The 25,714-nt window shown below is 47.0% G+C and overlaps 1 long non-coding RNA gene across 1 annotated transcript in view; it reads left to right on the top strand.

The window, feature by feature from the left end:
* The window catches only part of LOC134402107 (uncharacterized), a 137,708-nt gene extending 126,232 nt beyond the window's left edge, over window positions 1-11,476 (top strand). Inside the window, exon 3 of the long non-coding RNA XR_010025697.1 lies at window positions 11,406-11,476. This is a non-coding gene — a long non-coding RNA (uncharacterized LOC134402107). The remainder of the gene's footprint in view (window positions 1-11,405) is intronic.
* The last annotated feature ends 14,238 nt before the right edge of the window (window positions 11,477-25,714 follow it).

The following is a 25,714-nucleotide window of genomic DNA, read 5'->3' as shown; positions in this document are numbered from 1 at the left end:
CCTTTGAGAACCAACGGGATGGGTTTCTCAAGGACATGCTTGTTTGTTTTCCGTTGCTTTTGTCTTACTAATTTCAAATGAGGAGGCGAGGAAGGAAGGAGGAACCGGCTTCACGTATCTTAAATCTTCCTGGTTACGAATCGGGCTTGTCAGAATCGATTACGTTTTCCCACTTTCTCTGCTTTTATTTTGATGCACAAAGGGCCTTTTTTTAAAAAACGGGCTACATTTTGCTGTGTGATTGTCTCTTAGTACAAGCGCTTCATACCTTCGGAGGGAACAGGGGCTAAAATTCGCGGTGGCGCTTTCACAGACACCTGTTGTGGGGCTGGGGAGGGGGAGGCGGGGAGAGAAAGACCGGCCCCTAAAAGGGTGATCTTAAACACCTTTCCTTGGAAGCAGCCTCCACCGGAATCAAGGCGCTTCCTCCAGAGTAAAACTCTTGTGGGTAGAACCTGATCAGATAAGTCAGCCGAAGGAAAGGGAGGGCTGGGGGGAGGAATGGTGAAGGGGGGGGGGGAGACAATGTGATCCCTCCAGGAACTTATTGATACCGGCGGAAGCGGGGGTGGCTTTCTCTCCCGCCGTCCCCCACCTCGCACCAGCTTCGCTGGTTCCCCTGCCCCGACTCGGAAAACTCTCGCTCTCTTCCTTGAAGGCGGAAGGCGCGCAGAGAAAGACCTGAAACCCGACACCCCAACGTAGTGAGCAGAAGCAAATGTGGCGACTCTTTGCCCAAACGGGCTCTTTCCAAGGGCTTGCTCTAATCTTGACTGGGCTGCGGACGGACCGAAGGGAGAGCAGACCAGGGCGCAGTCGAACAGCCGAATCCTAACAGCAGTTTCCCGTGAAAGCGAAGCGAGCGGGTAGAAGAGGTGAAGGCGCGTGTGACCGGGCAGCGTGTTGGAATCCCTTCCTCGTCTGAGCCTAGTAGAAAATCCGCTTGGATCCGCAAAATTCAGATACGAGGATTCTTTTGAAATAATGAGGAGTATTTAATGTTTGCTTAACAAGTTTGTAGAGGGGCCTTCAGTCCTGTTCAGCTGAACTACTTGAATTGAAACCAAGTCATAACAGGATTTACCTCTAAGTAAACATGTTTGTCTGTGAGCCTGCAGTGCAGGAAGGGTAATTCTGCTGAACTCGGTCTCTGTCACCCTCTGATCCTAAATATGTTCCTTGGGAAGTTGTGGGATTTCCTTTCAATTAAGAAGGCCACAATCCTGCACGCTCTTACTCGAGACTGGATGGGATTTGTTTCCCTAAGCACGCATAGGATCGGCACTTACTTAGGAGTAATCGCGGCTTGGAATATAAGTGTATTACTAGGGCGTCACAGCCATTAGAACTAATGGCGCATATTAGCACATCTCCAAGCAAACTTGTTAAGGATCCGGGTGTCAGTCCCAATAAATTGTAGCGGATATAAAAAGTAATTTTCAAATCATTCAACCAGGGTGCCTGTGAAACTTCTCCTAAAATAAAGGATTTGAATCGTGTGCAAGAATGTCGATCTAACAGCAGAATGAGAGTCTAAGGTTGTAACCCTAAAGGCACTTACTAAAGTGTAAAGCCCCTATAAACATGCTTAGGATCCAAGTGCGTGCTTTTTATAATGCGACTACACCAGCCTAAGTGGCTGTTATGTGAATATAGGCTCCTCCGTCCGGGATGAGCGCAGCCCCACAAAAGGAATGGCAAATTAATTTCCTAGAGATCTGCCTTTGCCTGCCGTTTTGGTGAAGTTTTATGCCCTCCTGCAAGCCCCCGCGGTGTCTGACCTAGCCCTGAGCGCAGGCCTGGCTGAGCACCGGTCGTTCTGATGCTGTAAGGAGAAGCAAAGCGAAGCGGAGAGCGAAAGCAGGCGGGGGAGGGGAGGGGAGGGGAGGGGAGGGGGAGAGTTGTATTGCAATCTGGGGGAGACTCAGTCATCGTTGCCCAGAATAGTAAGTAAGGCAAGTTCACACGACGATCGAGTAACCGAGAGAACAAGAGGCCCATTTTAATCAGGTGGTTATCTCTCTCCGAGGTGGAGATCAGAGCTCCGTCCCTCCTGGCCCTGCCATTGTGTCCCCCCTGCTGGAAATGACAGCTCCTTCAGAAATAAGCAACTTTGTCCCTGGATGGGATTTCACCTCTCTTGCACTACACATGTCCCCATTGTCATTTTACAGCTCCGGCGAATCCTCTAAATTATAGAAGGGTCTAAGCTCGGCCTCATTAAATCCCTCTTATTCTTTTTCTTCTTCTTCTTTTTTTGGAGGTGGGGTGTGTGTGGGGGAGTCTTAAGGTTGGCAGAGTATATTACTTTAAGCCGGGAGAGAGACTTGAAAGTTATCCAGATGGGGATTGAAGACACAGTGGCACTTAAGAACACCCGCAACACACACACACACACACACACACACACACACACACCAGTCGCCTGATTAGTTTTCCTATATATTTTATATAATACACACACACACACTTCGGGACAGTTCTAATCTGATAAATGCGCAACAGTTTCCTTCTGTCAGAATCAAAGGATCATCCGCACCGCAATTTCTTCATTCTTTCCCTCCAGGTCTCCATTGTTCAGGCAACAGTCAAATAAAGATATGATCAAATGAGGCTGCAATTCCACCAAAGGGAAGTTGCCCTTTCATCTGGGAGAGTTTCCTAATTTGAAGTTAAAAAGAGAAGCAACTATCCTCTCGTGGCGACATTTTTCTCTGTAGGCACAATTCGACGGGATACTTAAAACAAAAATTAATACGAGGTATTTAATATTTATTTGAAACTTCAGCGTCACCGACTCATCCATCCCGAAAGCACACAGGGGGACCCTTAAACAGATCGAACAATAAGACACATAGGTCCCTCCCTCTTCAAATTCACCGGCGGAATAATAACCGCAAACACAAAAGGTTTACCACTGGTGGCAAGTGAGGGTAAATCCTCACCTGGACTGATGGCCAGCATATGTGAAAAGACTGTCACAGATCAAACACCACATAGAGCTTCAAAATCCAATGCTTTAATATGGAAGCGATCTGCTGCGAATCAGTGATGTGGCACTGGGTGTTCTTGGTCGTATGCACATGAATGTGTGAACCCTCCCAAGCTCCGGCTTTGGCGAGTCTCCAGCAGAGAGCAGGACACCCCGATCTACACCCTTCTTATGTCCTAATGTAGCTCACAGCGGGTATCCTTAAGAAGGAACCGGCTGGAATTGAGAGAGGTCAAACACAGGGATATGTTAAGCAGTTACTTTTGACGGTCGCCTTTAAGGGCCATCGCAGCACCTGGCATTTGCTGGGCAGACACCAGAGATCCATCCAGTGCAGACGCAGAACCGCCGGTGTAATGCCCCCCTCCCCCTCTAGTTACGACGCCATCGCCTTCTGCTATGGTTCGCAAATAGGAGTTCGTGGACACAATGGACGTCCAGACAATGAAATTAACCAACAGTTGTAACTCCCGGCAGTGCTATTAGCCAATCCGCTGCTAGAAGTCCTTTTCTCCACCAATCAGGAACTCGGCTTCTCAAGCAGCGTTCTTTGCCGAGCGGGGTTCACTTCACTTTTCATAAATTTATCATCGAACACGGGTGCTTTTAAATATTCAGATAACAACGACCAGGTGCCCGCTGAACACTGCGCATTAACTATGAATTAACCTAGATCCCTTTCCACAAGCTAACCGGATCACGATTTCAAAGGCAAGCAACCTTACACCGAGGCTGAAACATTCCCTAGCTAAGCCTCACACCCGATTGCTGGCTTCTTACTCAAAGCAAAGTTGATGAAAAACGTAAGGCTACCGGGGAGGTTTGCAAATAACCTAACAGCCAATAGCTCAAACCCACAGACAACCCAGACGTCGTATCCTTCAGGCTACTGGAAGTTTGAACTGAGTGGGACTGACTCCGGAGTATGTAGATTGGGCGCCGCAAATTCCCTCTCCTTTAGGGACTCAGTTTAAGCGCCACTGATTTCAATCCAAGCTTAGCTCCGTGATGGGTCGGCCGCCATCCCGCTCCCCTGACTCATCCGTGGGGGCCTAAAAGGACTTCAAACCTTAAGTTCTGTCAAAACGCAGACTTGTAAAATTGCGCCACTCCCCCGCAGGTCTCGTGGGAATTACAGGAAGAAATTCAACAGGTGCGGCTTCCCCACTACTGTAGTTTCATCCTAAACTTTGTAATATCTGCCTCTTTGTAACTGTTTCTCTCTGCACTCCTGCGCTGGGTGGAAAGAGAGATTGTTGTTGTTGTTGTTATTGTTATTATTCGAGTCCTCTCCAGGAAGCCAGCGAGTGATCGAAGAAATAGATGGGCCCGTTGCCATAAGCTAAGCAAAGTTTCCAAATGCACCCGTTTTTTGGAAGCTGGTTGAATAGAATCAAGGGATTGTATCCAACGTTAGTGTAACTTCAGTCCCATTCATTTAAATGGGTCTAATCTAAGTAGGATTGTCAGGGGATACAGCCCAATGTGGGAGCCAAAATTCCAGGATCGAGGTGTAGAACAACCACTGTTTCCAGTGGTGCAGTTAGGTGATTTAAATGGCCATGCCTCTGATTTCACTTACTCCATAAGCCAACCCTGCTGCGTCCGCCCTCCCTGCCCCCATTGAGCAGAGTGGGGCCCTAACCCCTCTGCCCTAAAGCCCTACCCTGACCGTCTCATCGGTCCTAGGCAGTCTCCTTGGTCTGCAGTCCTTCTTAAACGGTCCGGCCTATAAACCTGTCTACTGAACGACCTCAGGGCGACGCAGCCTTGCTTGGAAGGCGGCCTCATTGAAATCCATGGGATTTGCTTCCAAGGAGCGGGAGTTGCGCGTGTTTTAAAGTCGCGCACTCTTCCCGCTGGAATTTCGTGACACCTCTGTGGCTTTTCCAAACGGGTTTTGAAAGGCGACAGGCAGCACATCAGCCTTTGACGGGCCCTGCGGCTCCAGGACTTTGGAGATGGACCCAAAAGATGGAGATGGGGGCGTGGGCGGGGGGAGGTGAATGGCAACTGAAGACGGCGGTGGTGGATCAGCGCTCCCCCCTCCCCAGGCCAGTTTCCCAAGCGATAGAGATGAACATGTGCGCCTGAGGAAAGAGGAAAGGGGGGGGGTCGCAAAGAGAAGGCCAAGAGGGAGCCCTTCCGACTCCCCCCCAGTGGAGGCTGGTGGCTCAGATGTCAGTGGGGCGGCGAATCAGAATCAGCCAGAACTCCCCACCTTGTAGAGCTCATTTCGAGTTCTGATTCTGACTAAAAACCGGGAGCAGCTTCATCGCCCCATTGACGTCGGAGCTACTAGGCTCCCTCCCCCCCCCGCTCGCCCGCCCGCCACCATCTCTCTCCTCTCGTCCCTTCTTCTCGCTGCCCCCGACGCCCGGGCGGCCCGTCCGCAGACGCGGAGGTGCCAAATCGCGTTACTGCTGGCGTCTGAAGCGCCGCCCGGACCCGCGACAGCTGCCTCCTCGCTATCGATTATGTGCCAGGGCGCTTCATGGACGCGGCAGCAAAGGCCCAGGGCCGCCCCAGAAGCTGGCGCTGGAACGAGGGCGCCGCCCGGCGAAGCGGCCCAACTTCCTGTAGGCCTCTGGGAGCTGATCGCTCGGGCTTTAATTCGGAGAGACGCGCCAGAGGAGCCGGTGGCCGGCGGCCTCGCCCGCTGCCCGCCAGGCCCGCCGCGCCTGCAAGCGGGAGATCGAGGCGCTCGGGCGCCCGACGAGGCGAAGGGCGCTGCCGCTGGATCATGGGAGCAAAGGCCGCGGCGGGAGAGCACAGCGCCGGGCTCGGGACGCGGCGGGGTGGTGGTGGTGGTGGTGGTGGTGGGGGGACTGCCGTCCTTCAGGCACAGCCCGGTGCCGTAGGTGTCCATGGCAAAACTCCCAGTGTGGTGAATGGACCTGGGCAGCGCCAATAACGCACCTGTCTGAAGTCCCCAAGGCAGTGGTGGCTGGTGGCTGTAGTCAGAACCAGCCAGAACTCCAAAGAAGTTACGGTGCTAAACCCGATCCCCAAAATAAATTCAGTACCCCGGATAGACCGTATAGCGTTCTGGCTGGTTCTGACTAAAACTCAGCGTGGATTCACAGCCCCAACCGAAATCGGAGTCACCAGCTTCCACTGCTCCAAGGGGGCTTCGCCCTTTCTCAGGCCCTCTTCGGAGCACAGAGCAGGCTGGCAGCCCCGCTGGCTGACTTGGAAATCCCTCCTCCCATGATGGCTTTCCTGAAACATTCCGATCCAAAACCAGCAGTTTAGGGCACAATCCTATGCGTGTTTAGACAGGGAGCAAGTTCTGCAATTCCCAGCATGCCCCAGCAAGGTGTAGGCCGTTTTTTCTGTCTAAATACGCATAGGATTGCGCCCTTAGCCTATCAGAGTGAAACGAGGGCTTCTCCTGGAACTTGCTTTGGACACCTTCCCGATTATTTTCTTTAGGGCAGCTGATGGGAGAACGTGTCCTGTCTGTCCGTCTGTCTCCACACGTATAACCGGGCAGACAGAGCGACAAGACGGGAGCCTCGTGGAGACACGCGGATCCGTGGTCTGAGCGCACAAGACAATCCTTTCTTCTTTCCTTTTAGATGGACGGAACATGTCTTGGTAGACAGGATCGAGCAAACGAAAAATAGAGATATTTTGGAAAGGAGCTGCAAAAGGCCAGGGCCGACCCTACCATTTGGCAGACTGAGGCGCCGCTCCAAGACAGCCGAGGTTGGGTGTCCTGAAAGGGCAGCAAATGGCGAGTGACGTGATTCAAACCACTGGGCCCGGCCTCTGTATCTTGTCCGGGAGGAGGGCATTGACGGCTATCCCTCGGCCGGTTCTGCAAAAAGCCAAGGACGCCCGGTTGGTCCATTAGGAAAAAAAAGCAAATAAAAAGACATTGATTTTTGGGTCCTGATCAGGCGGAGAGTACCTTGCTCAGGACCAACCTAAGTTGAATGAGACCGAGAGAGTAGTTTCAGGACTGCAGGAAGGATGGTGGTAGACAGACACTCAGAATAATAAGCACGTTAAAGACATCACGAAATCTATAATAGGGCTCCCAGCTCAGGAAGGCCGCTTACATCCCTTGGAAGTAAGTCCTGGGAACATCAGCGATACCTCCCTCAATTGCGTGTAGGATCTGGATCGAGGTCTTAACAGGCTTAACTTACTTGGTCCCAGTTTAATTGGTGGGGGCTATTCCCAAATCAATATAATGGGGGATTTGAGCATGGGGTTGTGGTGTCACATTTATCAGCAGCCCTGTCGCTACCCAGTTGTGTGTAAAGGAGAGAGCGAGAAGGGAGGGTGGAGGAGGAGGAGGAGGAGGAGGAGGAGGAAGAAGAAGAGCGAGCGAGCGAGCGGACACTGTTATTTTATGCACATATACTTGGAAGTCAGTCCTACCATATGCCCTGGGCATACTCCCAGGGTAATGTGCATGGGATTGCCGGGGCCTTAAATCCAGATTCACATTCCTTGTAAGCAGTCTTCATTGCTGTCAATGCATTTTGCATCTGACGTTTAGGGTTTAGAAACGGGGTGTCAGCCCAGTGAAGGGTGTGTAATGCTGCCTTTATCTTTCAATCTTTCTGGGAAAATGTCGGATATGAAATCACGGGTGTGAGCTCCGCTGTACTAGCTACAGGTGTATTTGCTTACAATAGACTTGCGCGTTCACATTTTTATGCCTCCTTCATGTCCCCCCAGGTATATTCATGGAATTACAAAATACCTTCCCTAAGCTTTAGCAATGCATTCAGAAGCAGGTCTCTCTCTCTCTCTTTTTACTTCAATAGAAATTACTTCTTAGTAAGATGTTTTAGGAAGGAACGTAGCCTTGTGTAGCGTTTACTACATGCTACTTAGAAGGAATCCCATTGAAACTTAGTGTTGGCTTTAATGTACCACAAGGTCTCTTTTGGTTTTACATAGCTTAAAGTTGTTTCTGTGACTTGCCAGCCCCCGACTCCGTTTGTAGCACCCTCTGCCCCCCTCCCCACTAGAGGGGAGAGCTTGGAAGCCGGATTCCTGCAACCCCAAAATGCCAGGGGCCCTGATGACGTTGTACCACTGTGGGCCTCTTTGAGACCCAATCCTGGCTGAAAAGTGGGGTGTGAGCATAAGACACAAACCAAACCAATCATGCCTCGGTGGGACATTGCTAACATTTCAACGGAGCTTGCGCTGGAGAACTTCCCGGAGAATTTTTTTTAAAAAAGTTATATGGCATTGTCCCTCCCCCACCTCGCCCATTTGCTACAAGGTGACATACACTGGGTGTTATAAATAATCTGCTTGTTAGTCAACAACGATTTTTTTTTGGGTGGGTGGGAAGGTTGAGTGACCCACCCCAATTAAAAAGCGAGTAGTTGCCAAGAGGAAACTTACAGCCCCCCACCCCACCCCACCCCACCCCCGGGCGCGCTTTTCTCCGCGATGGAGAGCCCAGCATCCGAAGCTTTGTGTGTGTGTGTGTTTAAATGATTTTAATTAAGGTTGATGAGAAGACCAGATATGTCTATGAGGTGAGGCCATTAATCCGGCTGCTGGAGGCGGGGACTTCCCCGCAGAAGGGTTCCAAGTGGGGGCAGGGCCCCCCTCCCTTCCCTTCCCTTCCCCTCCCTCCCTCCCTGCCTGCCTGCCGTCTCCTTTCCAGCCGAGGTTTCATTACTTGCTGTTAGTGCCTGGAAACAATGAAGGATGTCGAACTGGGCTTTTATTGATTATTTGTCACCCTGTATTTGTCAGTTTCAATCACTTTTCGTCCACCCCCCTCCCCTTGAAATTTTACTTACGGGCACTTGAGTTTTCGGATTAGGGCAGCTCTGAGGATTGAAGGGAGGGGGGGCAATTAGAAGCTGGCCTGCTCCCCCCCACCTCTACCAGGGAGGACAAGAAGGCGGGGGGGGAGGGCGGAGAGAACGAGGGAGACGTGAAAGTCCCGAAGCCCTAATCGGTCCTCAAGCTGCAATCCACAGCCCATGGCAGAGCCCAAGAGCGCTTGGCACTAGTGTCGGAGCTGCCTGGAAAAAACGAGACCCCCGAGAGAAGCGTTTACTGCTCTGTCCAGCGCCTGGTCAATTTCAGTTTCTCCTGTTCTAAGGCCTTCGAGCACAGCCATTGACCCGCCTTTGCTTCCCCCGCCCAGGGGATTTTATTTATTTAAAACATTTTTATCCTGCCCTATATCATTAAGATCTCAGGGCAGCATACAGATAAAAGGGGATGGGTTGTCTTACCGAGTGGCTCTCTCTTTTATTTTGTTTGTGCTTGTCTTTACTTTGTTTTATTACTGGTTTGAATTAGACTCTGTTTCGCACTATTATTATTTTAAAAGAAGTTGCCTGGTTTTGGAGAGTATTTTATGATTGTGAACTGCTTTGGGGAAGACTTTGTCTTCAAATGTGGAATGGAAATATTTTAAACAGAATTTGTTGCATTTTCAAAAGTGGAAAAGTCAACTAGCCTCTTGAGAATGGAAAAACTGGGAAACTTTCCCTATCCTGTGCCTCTTAGATCAACCCCCCCCAAGCTTTCAGCAAAGCTTCTTTTACAAAATACCTTAAGAAATTTGTTGCCACATCAAAAATCATAATTGCCCTTGGAGCATTTTTTTCTTACTATATTTTATTATTGTCAGTATTATCATCATAAACTTCCTCACATATCAAATTTATTCACTTTTTATAATTTACCTGTGGTTTGCAATTGGTTAGATACCTGGGAGCAAGGCCCACTGAATGCAGTACAAGTAAGCATGTATAGGATTGGGCTGCACATTGGATTTAAACTGAAAGCCCCTCCCTCCTCATTCATAAGGCCCATAAGCTGCACTCCTTTGATTTTAAACCAATTTAGTTATAAAGTGGGACTAAATTGCTTTAAAATCCAAATGCTTCACTGAAACTTAGGTTGTGAATTGGGCTGTTGGACCAGTCATGTACAATTAAGTAAATTTGGTGTAACTCTATTGTGGATCCTCAGTGCTCTATCAGAGCTTCGTTCATTTCCAATCATTTGTCCTATGCTATTGAGCCTGCCTGGACTAACACAGTTCTCAGAAATATTTTCATGCAAGATTCAGATATAGTTTTATTGTGCCTGATAGAAGGTACTCCCTAGTCAGTGTAAACAGACTTGTAGTTTAAAGGAATCTCTGAGAGAGAATGATTCTGTAGGGCTGCTAGCACAAAATATATCTCTTCATATCTACATACACCATAAATCTACATCATGTTATATAATAATCTATTAGGGCATAATCCTAAAAGCACTTTTTGTCCCATTGATTTCAGTGGGAGAGAAGTCAGAATGGGCTAGACTGACTCACCTACTAAAATCTGGCCAAATTCTACCATATCATGTGGAATCTAGAGTAAAGCTTATGTGCTCAAAGGTGTAAATAAAGTTTACACAGCTTTGATCATCATCATCATCTTAACAAGTGGTGTGAAACAAGTATGCATGAAAGTAGAGCTGCAATTCTGAGCCTAATTCCATGGGAATTAGGCAGTGTGGGCACAATCTAGTCAAAGTGAAGCATTTCCATGTGAGAATTAAGCAAGTGTTCATTGCTTCCCAATAGGGAAATAGAAGTGCTTAACTTTGGTTGAGTAAAGATGAAGGACCTTCATCTTTACCTGGGGTGACCATATGAAAAGGAGGACAGGGCTCCTGTATTTTTAACAGTTGTATTGAAAAGGGAATTTCAGCAGGTGTCATTTGTATATATGGGGAACCTGGTGAAATTTTCTCTTCATCACAACAATTAAAGCTGCAGGTGCCCTGCCCTCTTTTAAATCTGGTCACTCTAGTATAGCTCCTGCAGCTTTAACTATTGTGATGAAGAGGGAATTTCACCATGTTCTCCATATATACAAATGACACCTGCTGAAATTCCCTTTTCTATGCAACTGTTAAAGATACAGGAGCCCTGTCCTTTTCATATGGTCACCCTACTTTACCTAACATGCTCATTGAGATTTATTGAGTAAATCATATATGTGTCTACTGAGAAGTAAGTTCCAGTGAGCCCAGTGGGGCTTGCTTACAGGTAAGTGGGTACAGGATTGCAGCCTTAGACTGTGTTTATGCAGGCCTTGACTACAAAGCTGATAAAGTACTGACTCAAGAACAATAACTGTTACATTGAAATCTCTGGGACCTTTAATTGATGTAAGAAATGGTCAGGAATCAATGAAGGGGCCGAGCCAAAATATATGCCAAGCAGATAGATTTTCTATTGAAATTTGCTCTTCTGGAGCTCAAAACAAAAAATTTGAACTGGCATTTCTCCTCAGCTTTTGGACATCACTAATTTGAGGACTGCACAGGATTAGCCCAGGCAGTGCATTCTATTTGGGGGACTGGACAGTGAGATGGGTGCCCAAATTCTTTGTCACATGCTTCCTTTTTTTTTTTTCAGGGATTGCTTCCTGCTTAGTCCCATCAGTGAGCCAGGAACCAAATATCTTCTCATAATATTTATCCTCAAACACCTTATTATGGTATCTCTCTATCAGATGCATGAAATGGGTGAGTAGATACACATATTTTCAAATGAATATGCTGTGTGGTGAGCGTGATTCAGTGGACAGGGCTATGACGATTCAGGAAAAAAAAGAGGGGTGAACCAATTCAGACACAGTAACATTTTCAAATCAACATCTAAAACCATAACAACTTTAAAAGCCAAATGACCTCCCCCCCTTGTAGAGAAAGTGCAGACCAATGCGTCTAGTTTTGGATACTATGCATCTTGACATGGGTGGAAGGTACCTCAGGCAGCAAAATGTCTTGGGCATCTCTGTCAGTTGATATGTAGAGCAGCGGCGTATTCCTAAACACCTCACTTGGAAGTGAACCCTTTTGATTCCCTCGAAATGTGTTTCTACCTTGAAGCTTACAACAGTCAAAGCTCTTCCTCTAGAGAAGCCCAACTGAAGTTAATGAGAACCGCCAGAAGAGCTTGGCACAGCCACAAATGGAGGCCACCTGCTGCGCCTCCTCCCCACAACGCGCGGACCCTCTTCTTGTCTCTCCTTCTCCAAGGCCGGTTTCCATTTCTCTTGATGTTACGCACTTGCTGAAGATGATGCTAGCTTGTTGTGCGTCCACGAAAGACAAGCTCCCATAATGGCTGTGAGAGCTGGCAGGGAGCCTATCTTGTACAGTACGCCATTTGATGTACCGTATTTCATGGCACTGTAAACTAAGAGACAAGTGAGCACCAAGAGGCCTGTAATGTGGGCTTTAATTACAGTTGAGAGTGTTCTCCAGGCTGATTAGCAAGAGGAGGGGGTGGTGGAAATCAATTGGAGGCATCTCTACAACAATGTGCCAATAAAAAGCACACCGCTTACGAGGGCAAAAATATTATTGTTGTTTTTAGTCACAGGGAGTATATTGAGATGGAAAACGTGATACTGCGATAATAACTCCGGTAAGCTGCTACCGTCTCCTGAGGGACCATGTTTTACAGTGCAATACTATATCAACTTACCTGGGAGAAACCACTATTGAACTCAATGGGGCTTACTTCTGATATATAGGACTGCACTGTTAGAATCACAGAAGAGACCAACAATTCAGGCTTCTTCATATTTATGCTCATGCCTACATACTAAATCCCAGCAAAATAACCCATGGAATCCAGATCAGAGGGGTCCAATTCATAAAATCATGGTTTGTGTGTTTGCCTTCAGTAGATGCTGTGATGCTGAACCATGAATCCTTTGACTACCTTGACTTATGTTCACATAAAAGCACCAGTGGGAATATCCACACATAGTGTGAAAAGAGGTCAAAGGAGTTTCACCAATATGCAAGGAATAAGCCACAAGTCACCAAGACCGTATATAATTATGTATAGATGATGATTGATTCCCAGTGTGTGTTGAGCAAGAAAGGGTCTCCTTCAGGGAGTTTAATTTAATGTTCTCTCCCAGTAAATAACAGATAGGTAGTCATGTCCCTTGTTTGAGTAATTTTGAGACCTTTGAGACATGAACATGTATTCATTGGCTGGAGTCAGGCAAGCCACTATCTCTCAGTCCCACACGATGATGATGATGATAATAATAATAATAATATGAACCTGCATTACAGGGTTATTGTACATATTACCAGTGGAAGCTAGTGGCTATGATTGCTTTAGGGCTTTGAATCCATTCTGGGTTTTAGCCAGAACCAGCCAGAACGCTAAAGGAGCTATCCCCAAATGGGTTCAGCACCTTGAATAACTCCTTTAGTGTTCTGGCTGATTCTTAAAACCTAGAATGGCATTTTGAAGAGCAGTGGGCAGTGGGAGGATTGGCTTGACAACTAGTGTACAAATGGCAGAAGAGTCAATCAAACACAGGCTAAAGCCCATTTTAGAGCCTATTCTGTGGTGGCAAAGAGTGCTTACTTCTCTGCTCCCCTTGCATCTGCACCATGTCAGCCAGTGGAGCTATTTGGAGTGCAGAGAGGCCTTCATGGAAGCCCAGAGGGTCAACTGGTAGACCTTTCAGAGGCCCTCTGTGACCAATGTACTTTATGTTTTGCAGATAAAACTGTTCTCACCCATGCTAGCTTGGATAGTATAGTTAAACAGAGTCAAAGATGGATGTAGCAAGGTGGCCAAGACTGGGCAAGGGAGAGCCACCTTAGCAATGCCTAAATGATGGGTGGAAAGGTGGTGATGGTGGTGGTGGTGGTGAAATGCTTCCTCCAGTATCCAAGGCAGTAAGCCTGTGTGCACCAGTTGTTGGGGAACAAGGGTGGAAGGGTGCTGTTGTACCATGTCCTGCTTTGTTTGTCCCTAGTCAACAGCTGGTTGGCCACTGTTTGAACAGAGTGCTGGACTAGATGGACCCTTGGTCTCATCCAGCTTGGTACTTCTTATGTTCTTATGTTAATGAAACCTTCAAGCCCCACCCAACTCATCCCAAATTCAGCCACCTCATGGCTTCCAATATCCTTTGAAAAAACAGTAGCTATGGGGACCTTCATAGAAGATGATTTGTAGGATTCTTTGGCCCCTATAATTCGAGCATTGTACCATATCCATATCTGGTGCCTCCCTATTGCATTTTTATACTGCCCAAAAGCCGAAACTCTCTGGGCGGTTTACAAAAATTAAGATGTAGTTTTCAGGCAAATCCCTGCGGAGGAGACTGAGGTGTCTCCAGACATATCCCAATGTATTCTTGCCGGTTCTACTGTCAAAGTCCGATGCTGTGGCATATGTTGAGGCACTTGCATTTGTTTTGACTTATATTCTGTCCTTCAGGTCATGTTCACCCACTTCACCATCCCACTCACTCACACAAGAGGAAAGCGAGAGAGTCTGAAATTCATTTTTGAAACAATGTCTTCTGTTTCCAGGATGACCCTGGATGTGATTCCCATTGGTTTGTGGCAATGACCATGTTTGGATTAAATAGGCCATCCATGCTGCATGCTCAGAGAGGCCCCTGTGGCTGATTCCCACTTCTGAAGTACAAAGTGCATTATCATGTGAGATATGTCTAGTTCTCATGTTAGAGGTGTACAGCTTGGGTTATAAGGACTTGCCTAAAACCATCCTGTTGTTGTTTTTATTATCAACTGAATATGTCTGCCTTAGTGTAGAACCCTCCAGGGGGCTGAGCATCCTGTTTGCTGAGCAGCACGATAGCATCATAGAATCACTAGCTGTACCCGGCGTAACATATGCCGTTGTAGCATATCTTAAAGTTTATTAATTAAATATCATCACAGGACTGCTGGCTGCTTGGAGGCTGCCGATACAGTGCCGTCTGGCAGACCTGGGGGGCCAGGGAGGTCGGGGGGAAGGGGAGCAGGTGTCCCCCTCTCCCCGGGGTTCCTGTCAGCCTTGGGCCACTCACCCAGCTTGCATGAGATTAGGCCGGGGCCTGGACTCGCAGCAGGCAAGCGGCCTCCCACCTGGCCACCAAGGGCCCTGGCCGTACCTCGCTCATGATCTGGACTGTGGCACTGCCCCCTTTGGGGGGGGGGGAGCGAAGAGGCTGAAAGGGGGGTAGGATTACCTTGGAAAGCCCGGAGGAGTCGGGCGAGGGGCTTAGCAACCTGTATCAGCTGACGTTACACGCTGTCACTGTTGCTTAGCAACCTGTATCAGCTGAAGCCTTTACGGAAACATACCTAAGCGTTTTATATATATATATAGATAGATAGATAGATAGACTAGTAGAGTTGGAAGAAGTCTGTAGTGAATACAGGAAAACATTGAACAAGTGAGATGCGGACAATGCTGGGCAGGGCTTTGCAAAAATATCCTTTGTTCATTTCCTTACCTGGAAAAATGTGTATCTTTCTAGGTTGGTGGCTGAACTGTAAACATCCAGCCTGGGGGAAGAGGAATTGAGACAGGAGTATGGTGACCATATGGAAAGGCAGACCGGGCTCCTGTGTCTTCAACAGTTGTATAGAAAAGGGAATTTCAGCAGGTGTCATTTTTATGCATGCATCAACTGGTGAAATTCCCTCTTCATCACAACAGCTAAAGCTGCAGGAGCCCTGCTTTCTTTTTTATCTGGTCACTCTAGTATAGTTCCTGCAGCTTTAACAGTTGTGATGAATAGAGGGGATTTCACCAGGTGCTTCATGCATGCAAATGACATCTGCTGAAATTCCCTCTCCTACACAACTGTTGAAGATACAGGAGCCCGGTCCTCCTTTCCATAGGGTCATCCTAGACAGCAGAGAATGGAGTGGGGAATGGGACTGGGTTTTGCGAATGAGGGAGCAGATATTGCAAGAGGAGGCATGAGCAAAGTCGCAACGGAGAGTTTCCAACTGGTGCCCTCGTGACTTCTTTCTGTATAGGGGGTAATAAAGCAGGAATGGAAAGCCTCTCTCAGGCTGAGGGTTGAATTCAATTTTGGAGAAGCTCTCAGGGTGCTCATTCCAGTGGTGAGTGGGGCCAAACATGCCACCATATTGTAGCTTAAAGCTCTTCCTGCCAGTAACTAAGCCTTGGGAGAGGCAGATCAACTTTTCAGAATGGGTGGAAAACCTGCACCAAAGCTGGGAAACCACCAAGTGATTGGTGGGTGGGAAAAGGGGCGTGGCTGGGAAAAGGGGCGTGGCCATCTGGGGAAACCCAGAGGACTGGATTTGGATCCTAGGAAGGCCGGCCTGGCCCCTGGGCCTGAGGTTTCCCAGCTCTGCAATAAATGTGGGCGGTCCAGACTGCGATAAAGAGAAAGCACTTGGGGGCATCTCCCCTTCCCCATGAAAGCATGGGCTTGTCTATAACCCTCTATATACCCTGCCATGGCTGCACAGTGCTTCTGCATTGTTTATGTGATGCAGATGCCAACCCACAGCCACATCAAACTTCCCCCCCTGAAATTGCACTTTTTCAAAGTGTTTTATTGTGATGTTTTCAGTCGCTCCGATGTCACACTGTTTCCTCGTCTGCCAGCGGTGGCTTCGGTTTGGGTTGAGAAAGTACGTGTAGCCCCTATGCAAATCAACATCTCTGTGGCAGGCAGTGACTCTGCTGTTTCCTCCTCCGCCCTTCCGTCAAAACTGTATTTTTTAATTTTATTTTTCAAGAGAGGCAGCGCATTGTGACTTCTGTTCAGAGAGCAACTGGGGTCTCTTTTGATCCCCCCCTGTTTTTAGGTGGAGGTGGAGGGAGGAGGGGAAAGTCTAGCAGAGTCCTTTCCTCCTCAAGATCCCACCAGACTGAAATGGGCAAGCATGGAGCTGTTTTTGGGCTGGGTGGCCCAGGCTCACCCATGGAACTCTATCCCTGCCGCTTTGCAGCAGTGATGCTGTGAGGTTCTGGTGGAATCAGGAGGCAAAATAGCGTTGTATGGACTCGGCCCAGGTGAGTGAAGACTGCCCCTTTCTGAGTCACCTGCTTGGGCCCGTCCCCCTCGACCCCTCCCCACCCTTAATTAAGAGCAACACCAGCCACCATGTAATCCCCGACTGCCTGGCCTTTGCTGCTTTCCTGAGTCTGGTGGCGGAAGAGAGACTCCCTCCAAGGAACTCCTTTTAAAAGCTGAATCAGAAGCTTTGCGCAAGAGATGGGAGCATGGAAGGTGGGGAGAGAGGTGTGACTGGAAGGGCAGAAAATGACAACTTCAGCAAACTTAAACAGCAGCGACAGTGACATGCTCAGGCGTCAGAGGTATGTGGGGTCAGTGAGGACAGGGCAGCAGTAGCCTTAGCTCCCTGCCCTGAGCATAGACTGAATTTGGATGTAGAGGTGACCAGGTGCAGTGGAGGTCAGCCCTTCTGCATAGAAATGCGCATGTCGGCAGGTGCAGCTTGTCATGTCACAGTGTTGTAGAGATGGGGAAATCTGCATTTCCGCAAACTCTCCCTATCGCCAAACTATTGTTGATACAGGAGCAAGCCAACCCCAGTCAGACCGCTGGCTAGCAGCATCCAGTGAATTGTCTGCACATGAAGCTTGTGACTCAGGAGACGCTTCCTAGATGAAATGCCACCGCGTCAGTCTTTTCTGCTTTTCAGCGAGAAGGGATCTCATTTCCGGTCATAGGATTCGACAGCTCTGCCAGCCTCAAGGCCTTTTTTGTCATGTTGCCATGGGGGTGCCTGGCTGTGGGCAGGAGAGTCAGCGTTTTACAGCATCACCCGGGAATGAGCTGGCACCACAGTTCTCATACGAGTCACCAGCCCACAGCGTGAGTTCGCCAGGAAGGGCAAGCTCTTGGGTGGACGGAGCTGTTCAGCAAGAATGTGACAGGGAAATGTCAAAAGAAAAGCTTTACTGTCCCATCCAATCACTCAGCGAACCTAGTGAGCTGATACATTCAAAGTTCACTATACCAAATGATGCACACACACACACATGGGGAGAGAGAGAGAGAGAGAGACAGACAGACAGACAGACAGACAGACAGGAAGAGGATTAGCTCTGTTACAGGGACCTGAAGTTCAACATGGACTGATGTGAACATTTAGTTTAGGCAATTTCTCTACAAATTGCTTTATACTGTCAGATTAATGGTCCATCTAACTTACCTTGACTGGCAGGATGAATAGAAAAGGTGTGTGTGTGTTTGTGTGTGAGTGTGTATGTATGTATGTATGTGTATGGTTTGGTGTGTTTAGCACTGAGAAGTTGAAGACTTGGGTTGAAGGGGTTTGGGAAAGCTCTGTCCTCTCTCGCCTCCAATTGTAGCTGCAGGCATCTATTTCTGTTTTCAAAAAGCTAATTCAGGCAACCATACTGGCATGTTGAGAATGCAAACCTAAGAAGGGTTTTGCTGGATCACACCAAAGGCCTCCCTAGTCCAGCGTTCTGTCCCTACAGTAGCCAACCAGATGCCAATGAGAAGCCCACAAGCAGGACGTGCATGCAATAGCCCTCCACGCATGTTCTCTGCCCACTGTTATTCAGAGGCATACTGCCTCCAACGCTGGAGGTAATATATAGCCATCATGATTCTCTCTCTTAGTGTTTGTGCGTGTGTGTATCACCATAAGACGAGGTGCTATGCAGTTGCTTCAGCTGACACCTACAGTGCAAAAGCCCACATATACTGTTCATCTCATGAAGTGATCCATGAAATCTTATGCCATAAGAAATGTGTTAGCCTAAGTCCCTGCCCGTTGCCTTACAATGTGAAAGATATGGTGCAAAAGGAAAAAGGGATGTGGAGGGATGAGGAAAAAAGCAAACTCAGGCATCAATTTTTAGATATACTCAGTATATTGGCCAACTCTTTAATAGCCTGATGGAATCATTGCTGGTAGGTGACAACTGAGAAAGGGTCAAAGACAGCTGGCCTTTCAGAAGAGCTGACAGAACAGCCCTACTGCCCTTTACTCTGCTGATGGAATGGCCCACACAGGGGACAGTTAAGGCTGTTTTCCCTGGTTTGGAAAATACATTTTGAAATGCAAACTGAACTGGGAATGTTCTGAACTCTGCAGTGATCCACTCAGCTCACATTCTCAACATGGCCATTTGACCATGGGGATGGGCCCAAGGTTAATGTGGAAAATGGACTGCAGGACAGGTCAAGAGCCAGGGAGCCCTTTTAAAATAACTCTTGCAGTGATAAAACACCTTAAACATGCCACTATTCAGGCTATTTTTCATAATTTTGGTTAGAGTTGGTTGTCTTCTTATAACAAAATGCCTCTACCACTATTAACCTGCTGTATGTTCTGTTTGTGGTTTCCTCTGCCCCTCCTTTTTTGTTTCTTACCATTCATGTTAGCCTCTTGAAACTTATTTTCCTGATTTAAATATAATTAGCTAATTGGTTGATTTCTATGTAAGATATTCCAGTATACTCTATTCTTCCTATTGTTCACTCTTTCACCAAAACATTGCTGGTTACTTCACTTATTGCCATACAAGGGTGATTTTGTAGTACAGTCTTAATTCATAGACAAAGTATTGAGGGATTGCAGTGGGGGAGAAATTTGAATATCTGCACTATGTATGGATCCACACGAATAATTCAAACCGGTTTCAAACCTCTTTAATTTCCATGGCTCATAGGCCATAGCTAGACCTAAGGTTTATCCCATGATTGTCCTGGGGTCAAACCTGTTCATCTAAGTGCCACACAGGGCATCCAGCGCTCAGGCAGGGACGAACCCGGGATGATCCTGGGATAAACCTTAGGTCTAGCTACAGCCATAGAATCATAGAATAGTAGAGTTGGAAGGGTCCTAAAAGGCCATCGAGTCCAACCCCCTGCAGGAATTCTGCAAACTGTAGTTCTGGGGTGAGACTTAAGGCTGCCGTTCTAAATGCACTGGGTTGGATCTAAGTTTATCCGAAGACCCATTGAAACCAATGGGATATGTTAGTCACAACTAACTTAAGTCACATTGATTTTAATGGGTCTATTCTAAAGATAACTAAATCTGGATCCAACCCACTTACTGCGAAGTAAATCCCACTGAACTTAATGAGGCTTATTTCTGAATAAATGCTTAGCGTTGCTCTTCATGTCCTTTGAGGCAGCGGCGGGGGGGGGGGAGTTTCCAGTTTTTTAGAGGGGGGAACACACACATGGGCACCCACTTACATACACAAACTTACAGTTGGGCTTTGCCCACATCCAAGGATTTGTAGCATTCGTTAGGTAGCTCTATTTTTTCTCTTTCTTTAGCTTCACATATAACTAAGAGTCAACCATGTGTATGGCAAGCAATTAATTTGAAAAATGAGAAGCCAAGAAAGTTTTGACATCTTGGTTTTTTGGGGTGGTGGTGGTCATGGTGCATTTATTGGGTGGAATTTATTTACAGGTTTGGCTATGGTTAACGAAAGGGAATCTGAAAATCACATGTTTTCCTTCTACCCAGAAGATCTTGAAATGCTGATGTTGAAGAGGCAATGTCCCTTATCCTTTACAGCAATCCTCACTTTTAATAGGAAATTCAAACTTTGCATATGAATTACCTTCTCGATGTTAGAATTTTGCACTGACTGCTGGAGCAGGCATTACAAAAAGCAAACAATTAATTTTTGTACATATTTGATCGTTGATAGGCACCTCTACAAGGTAGGTTTTTAAAAAAACATTTTGTTCTTAATTCTCTAACCCCCCCCTTTTCAGTAAGAAGGATAAGCTTGGAGTGCCCAGTCGCCGTGGTAACTGCCAGAAAAATTCTCCAGAAGTTTGAAGAGGTCAGCTAACAGGGTCAACAACTCTGGCCTCCTTTCGAGCTGGGGCAGGCAGGCCCCATCCTGCCGGCAGAGTATTCGTCAAGGCCGAACCCTGGGAGGTGGGCCATTCCAGCTCTGATATAAATTTTTTGAGTCAGTTCACGGCCTGGGCTCTCCAGGTGGCCTCCAAAATCGATGGTGACCTCTTGACCCTGTCTAACGTCGGCATCACATCCAACCTAAGGAAGGATTTAGGCAGGAATGACAGCTTTCCACTGAGTGTTATTGGGGACAGTACAAACAGTTTGGGAAGCAAGGAGGTAGGTATGAAGAGAGCAGGTCATTAAAAGCATATTAAAAAACCATTGCAAGAGGGGGCGGGGCGGGGCGGGGAGGGGGGCGAAGAATCCTTGTTAGTAGATAATTTCTGGTTAGCATTCATTGTTTGCATTTGGTAAACCTTTGCAGAGTTCTGCATCCATCCAGGTCTTTATTTATTTATTTATTACATTTTTATACCGCCCAATAGCTGAAGCTCTCTTGGCGGTTCACAAAATTTAAAACCATGAAGGGCATAAAAACAACCAACAAATTTAAAAAAACACAAATACAAAAACAAATACAAAATTCAGATCTTGCTTTTAATGTTAAACACATTCTGATTTTCAGTATAGAAAGTCAGCTTTTCATTTGCCCTAAACTGAAATGGGTTTTGTCTTTATATGAAAATATCAGATAGGTGAATAAAAATGGCTAGATGCAAAATATAAGACATTTCCACATTTCCCTTCACATGCTAGATATATTCTTATAATTACTGAAAGTGTGTGTGTGTGTGTGTGTGTGTATATATATATATATATATATATATATATATATATATATATATATTGTATAAGTAAAATGTACCTGCAGCTTTTCTGCCACAAATGGTTTGGTATTTGTTTTTTTAAAAAAGTTATTTACCCAAAGGAGTAGCTTTTCAATATGAACAACCTTTTGGGATTTTGTTTTTGTTTTGTTTTAAATGAAGAGTATTGCCCATCCAAAGTTAAGCACATTTAAATCCTATTGATTTTCCTTGGACTGTCAATTGCTTAACTTTGGTTGGATTGTGCCCAAACAAAACAGGTGCTTTTAAAAATTAAGACAAGGAAATTACACGGCATGTGGAAAAAAAAAGAGTCTGGAATGAAGGTGTACAGGTCCAACCAGCACTTCTGCTTTCTAAAATAAATACTTAAGCGCATATTTGATTCCATTGGATTGAACAAGGTTCTAACATGTGGAAGAAATATAACCTGCACCAGATAACAAATATCCATAGGGTAGTTTTATGTATGTGTTTTGACTGTTCTGGGAGTTTACTCACAAATCAGAGGAACTCTGGATTACTTAGCAAGTGGATTCCTTGTTCAGTTTCATTACTCATGATAGACTCCAACCTTGCCACCATTACTCATGTTGTCCTTGCGCACAGTGGCATCCTTACCATGAAGTTGTTAGATGAGGTGGTTGTATTTTAAGAGATAATTGTAGCTATACTAAATTTTATATCCTTTAATTCTATTGTGAGTTGCTTTTTTAAAAAGGTGTCTTTGAATTTGTTATTACTTTTATTAAAGCAAAATGAGGGCAACAGGCAGCAGAATTTGTGGCACCGTTATGAGTGGGAGACAGAACTGACCCACAGAGCCGGGAAGTCTTCCTCGCATAGGCTCCATTGAAATGAACAGAAAGAGCCCTATTGCATATAGTGGAGAGAGAGATTAATCTTAGGCCAGGTCTACACCAGCCATTTATTACAGAATAACATTGTGGTTGTCTCTACCGGGTCACATGATGCACAACTGATCCCGCTGTGATCGCAGCTCCATCACTCAGTTATTCCGGGATTTCGCTGACTGGTTTTGTGATACAGCGATCACAAAAGCTTGAGAGCTGCTTTGGAGAAACTTATAGCTGAATGTGGCCATCAGGGGACAATAAACTATGGCCTAATCTACGCATGCAACCCTTTTGCAAGGGAGGAGGGGTAGTTGTGAGTTTTCCTGCTTCAAGGATCAGCACTCACAGGGCACACCTGAGCGAAGTTTTCCTCATTTTCAGGAGTGCCATTGTGGGAGGACACGGGACGGCACTTCCACATGTGAATCAGGAGAAGTGGGCAGGGCATAGGCAGATTACGCAGCTGCGGGGATATTTTTTATGACATGTCAGAAATGCGCACAAACGGCGACAGTGGCAGGGCCCGGTAACCCCCCCCCCCGCCCTCCTCTCCCTTACCTGCCTCTGTCCGCGGTCCGTTGGCGTCTTCAATTGAGCCCGCGGTTCAACCAGGAAGTCTGGATCCAGATTTAGGTATGTGCAACTGGGTTGGTGGAAGCAGACTTCCCTGCCCCCCACCCCCGGTAGCTCTTCCAGCCCTCTGAAAATGCCACACCTGCTGAATGGGCTAAGCTGCTTTGTGTGTGTGGGAGGGGGTCCCTTCAAAATCAGCCAGAGATAGTTTTCTCGAGCACAGAATGATCCAATCTTATTTGTGAATCCATCATTAAAAAATTGGTAAAACTTCAAATGAGACGTTTGAATGAATTATGTCATTCACTTATCAGAGCAAGTAGGGGCTGTCAGTTATTCTGCAGAAGATAGCATTGTTCTTGCCCTGAAAAAAAGTCCTGGTTACACCTCTGTACACCAGTAATGAAAAATAACAGGCAGGGGAATCACTTGAGATACCTGCAGAACAACCAACTACAACTGTCCACTCAGGCTGCAATTCTATATATCAGTGGTTCTCAACCTTCCTAATGCCGCGACCCTTTAATACAGTTCCTCATGTTGTGGTGACCCCCAACCATAAAATTATTTTCGTTCTTCTCTACACGATCCATTGTCATGGGATGGTTTGCTAATAATGAAAATAATACATAACAATAGCTTTAATAATACAAAAGATGATACATGACATAGTTCAGTCAATACAGTTTCCTAAGACCATCGGAAATATGTGTTTTCCGATGGTCTTAGGCGACCCCTGTGAAAGGGTCATTCGACCCCCAAAGGGGTCCCGACCCATAGGTTGAGAACCGCTGCTATATATGCTTATTTGCGAGTAAGCGATAGTGAACCCAGTAGGACCTACTTCTACATATACCCACCTAGGTTTGGGCTGTCAAGAGAAGACAAAAATCTCCTCACTCCTAATCATTACCCAGTCTGACCTGGGAGAATTTTTCCTACTTTTCTTCAATGTGTGCATTAGTTAAATCCTTAGAGAGCAACACATTTTTTCTTCCATGTGTGGGGAGTAGCCCAACCAGGTGAGGAATGCATTTGTGGAGACAACTTCACCTGTGAATACAGAGATCACAAAAGCCCACCTGGAAAATGCTGCCATCCATGGTCTTTCCACCGGCTGGATTTGTGATCACCCTGTTCACATGTTGCTTTCAAGTGAATGCTCCAGGCCTGTCAAGAAAACCCCTTTTGCCCTGATCCAGCCTGGGAAAATGTGCAGAGAAGCTGCTCCCACAGGGAACAGCAGGAGAGGACTTGAGATGCATCTAATATTTATATAGCACTTTAGAGCATTCCAAAAAGAGTCTGTATTACTATTCCCACGTGGATGTTGGTGTGGGTGGGTGTGGGGGCTGAAGCGAGTTCATGAGAGAGGCAAGATTAAAACCAGAGACCTCCAGGGCTTTAGCACTTAGTCACCACACCTACACTGGGATGTGCATGTAGATGTCGGTGAGGCACGTCCAGCCCAAATCATTTTGCTTCCTGAGGCAAAGAACAAGATGGCACCCTCTCCCATTCCAAGTACAAAAGCCAACTAGACTGTTTCTTCAACACTGACAATGGAACAGCATCCTCTGCTGCACCCAAAGGCAGCAGGTTAGCTTAGCGGAGACAGGGCAGGGCACTTTGTGCTCAGCTTTCTCCTCCAACACCTTGCTGCCACCTACCAGCATCTGCCGCCTGAGGTGACCACCTCACTCAACCTAAGGGTGGGGCCTGCCCTGAACTGAGGCATCCAGTCTGGTCCCATTGGCATTTCATGGTGTGCAAGTGGTGGATGCACATTTCCACCTACTTTGCAAAACCTGCTTTGGGTTAGGAATACATGACATGTAACTATATCTGGGGTCTGCCTTCTGATGTTCTCCCCAAAGACATTTTATTAGGGAACCACTCCAACCCACCTGATATCTTTACAGATGTGATAGTCCTTGATGCTCCAGAGCAGACGTGGGTAATGTGTGGGCCTCCAGATGTTGTTGGGCTGCTGCATCAGCCCTAGCCACCATCACTAATGGTGAGGGGGATCACAGTCCACCACCATCTGGAGAACCACATGATTCCATCCCTCCTCCAGAGGAAGGGAGAGGGGAGGGAACCCAAGCTTTTAGGGGAGTTAAAATTACATTCTTAACCCTGACGTATCTCACCTGGGTACCAAAATACCAATACCCACATCCTTCATTAAGTAGATGCAAATCTGTTTCCAAAGCAGGGAGGCCCATACAGAGCGTAGTGTTGGAAGGGACCAAAGGACATCAAGTTCAATGCCTCCTGTTGCAAGGGAGGACCAAATCCCTGACACCCCCGTCCACCTACACACACATCAACCGACATAGCTCCGGCCACAGAGTGTCAGGCACAGAGAACAGGTGTGTACGTAATGTTTCCAGAAGAACGAATAGTTCTCATCAGCACAGCAGATAAGTGGTTTTGCTCCCACTTTTGTTTTTGGGGTCAATTGCAAAGCTCTGATGAGGCCCAACAGCTCAGGATTGCTCTCATAGGAGAAGCCGGAGTTGTAGCTAGCAATTTTGCTGGTCAGCAACTCCTGTACGCTCCTGTTGCTTCCAGTTATGTAAGCAGCCTCATTTTGCAAATGCACCGATTTTCTAAAGCTGCCACCAGTTGCAGAGGGTGTCTGTGTGCTATTGCTCATCTGTCTCGTGGTCGTGTTTTCCACACAAACATTGGGAGTGGGGGGTAGGGGGGATGCTGTTGTGAGAGGAGGGGGGGGAAAGGCAGATTTATCAGCTCAGCACTGCATACGGTGCTTCAAAGGACAAGCGAGCCTTTCCCTGGTGCTTGCA

Source organism: Elgaria multicarinata, chromosome 8, assembly GCF_023053635.1.
Source record: "Elgaria multicarinata webbii isolate HBS135686 ecotype San Diego chromosome 8, rElgMul1.1.pri, whole genome shotgun sequence".
NCBI lineage: Eukaryota > Metazoa > Chordata > Lepidosauria > Squamata > Anguidae > Elgaria > Elgaria multicarinata.
This window is presented reverse-complemented; position numbering and strand designations above follow the sequence as displayed.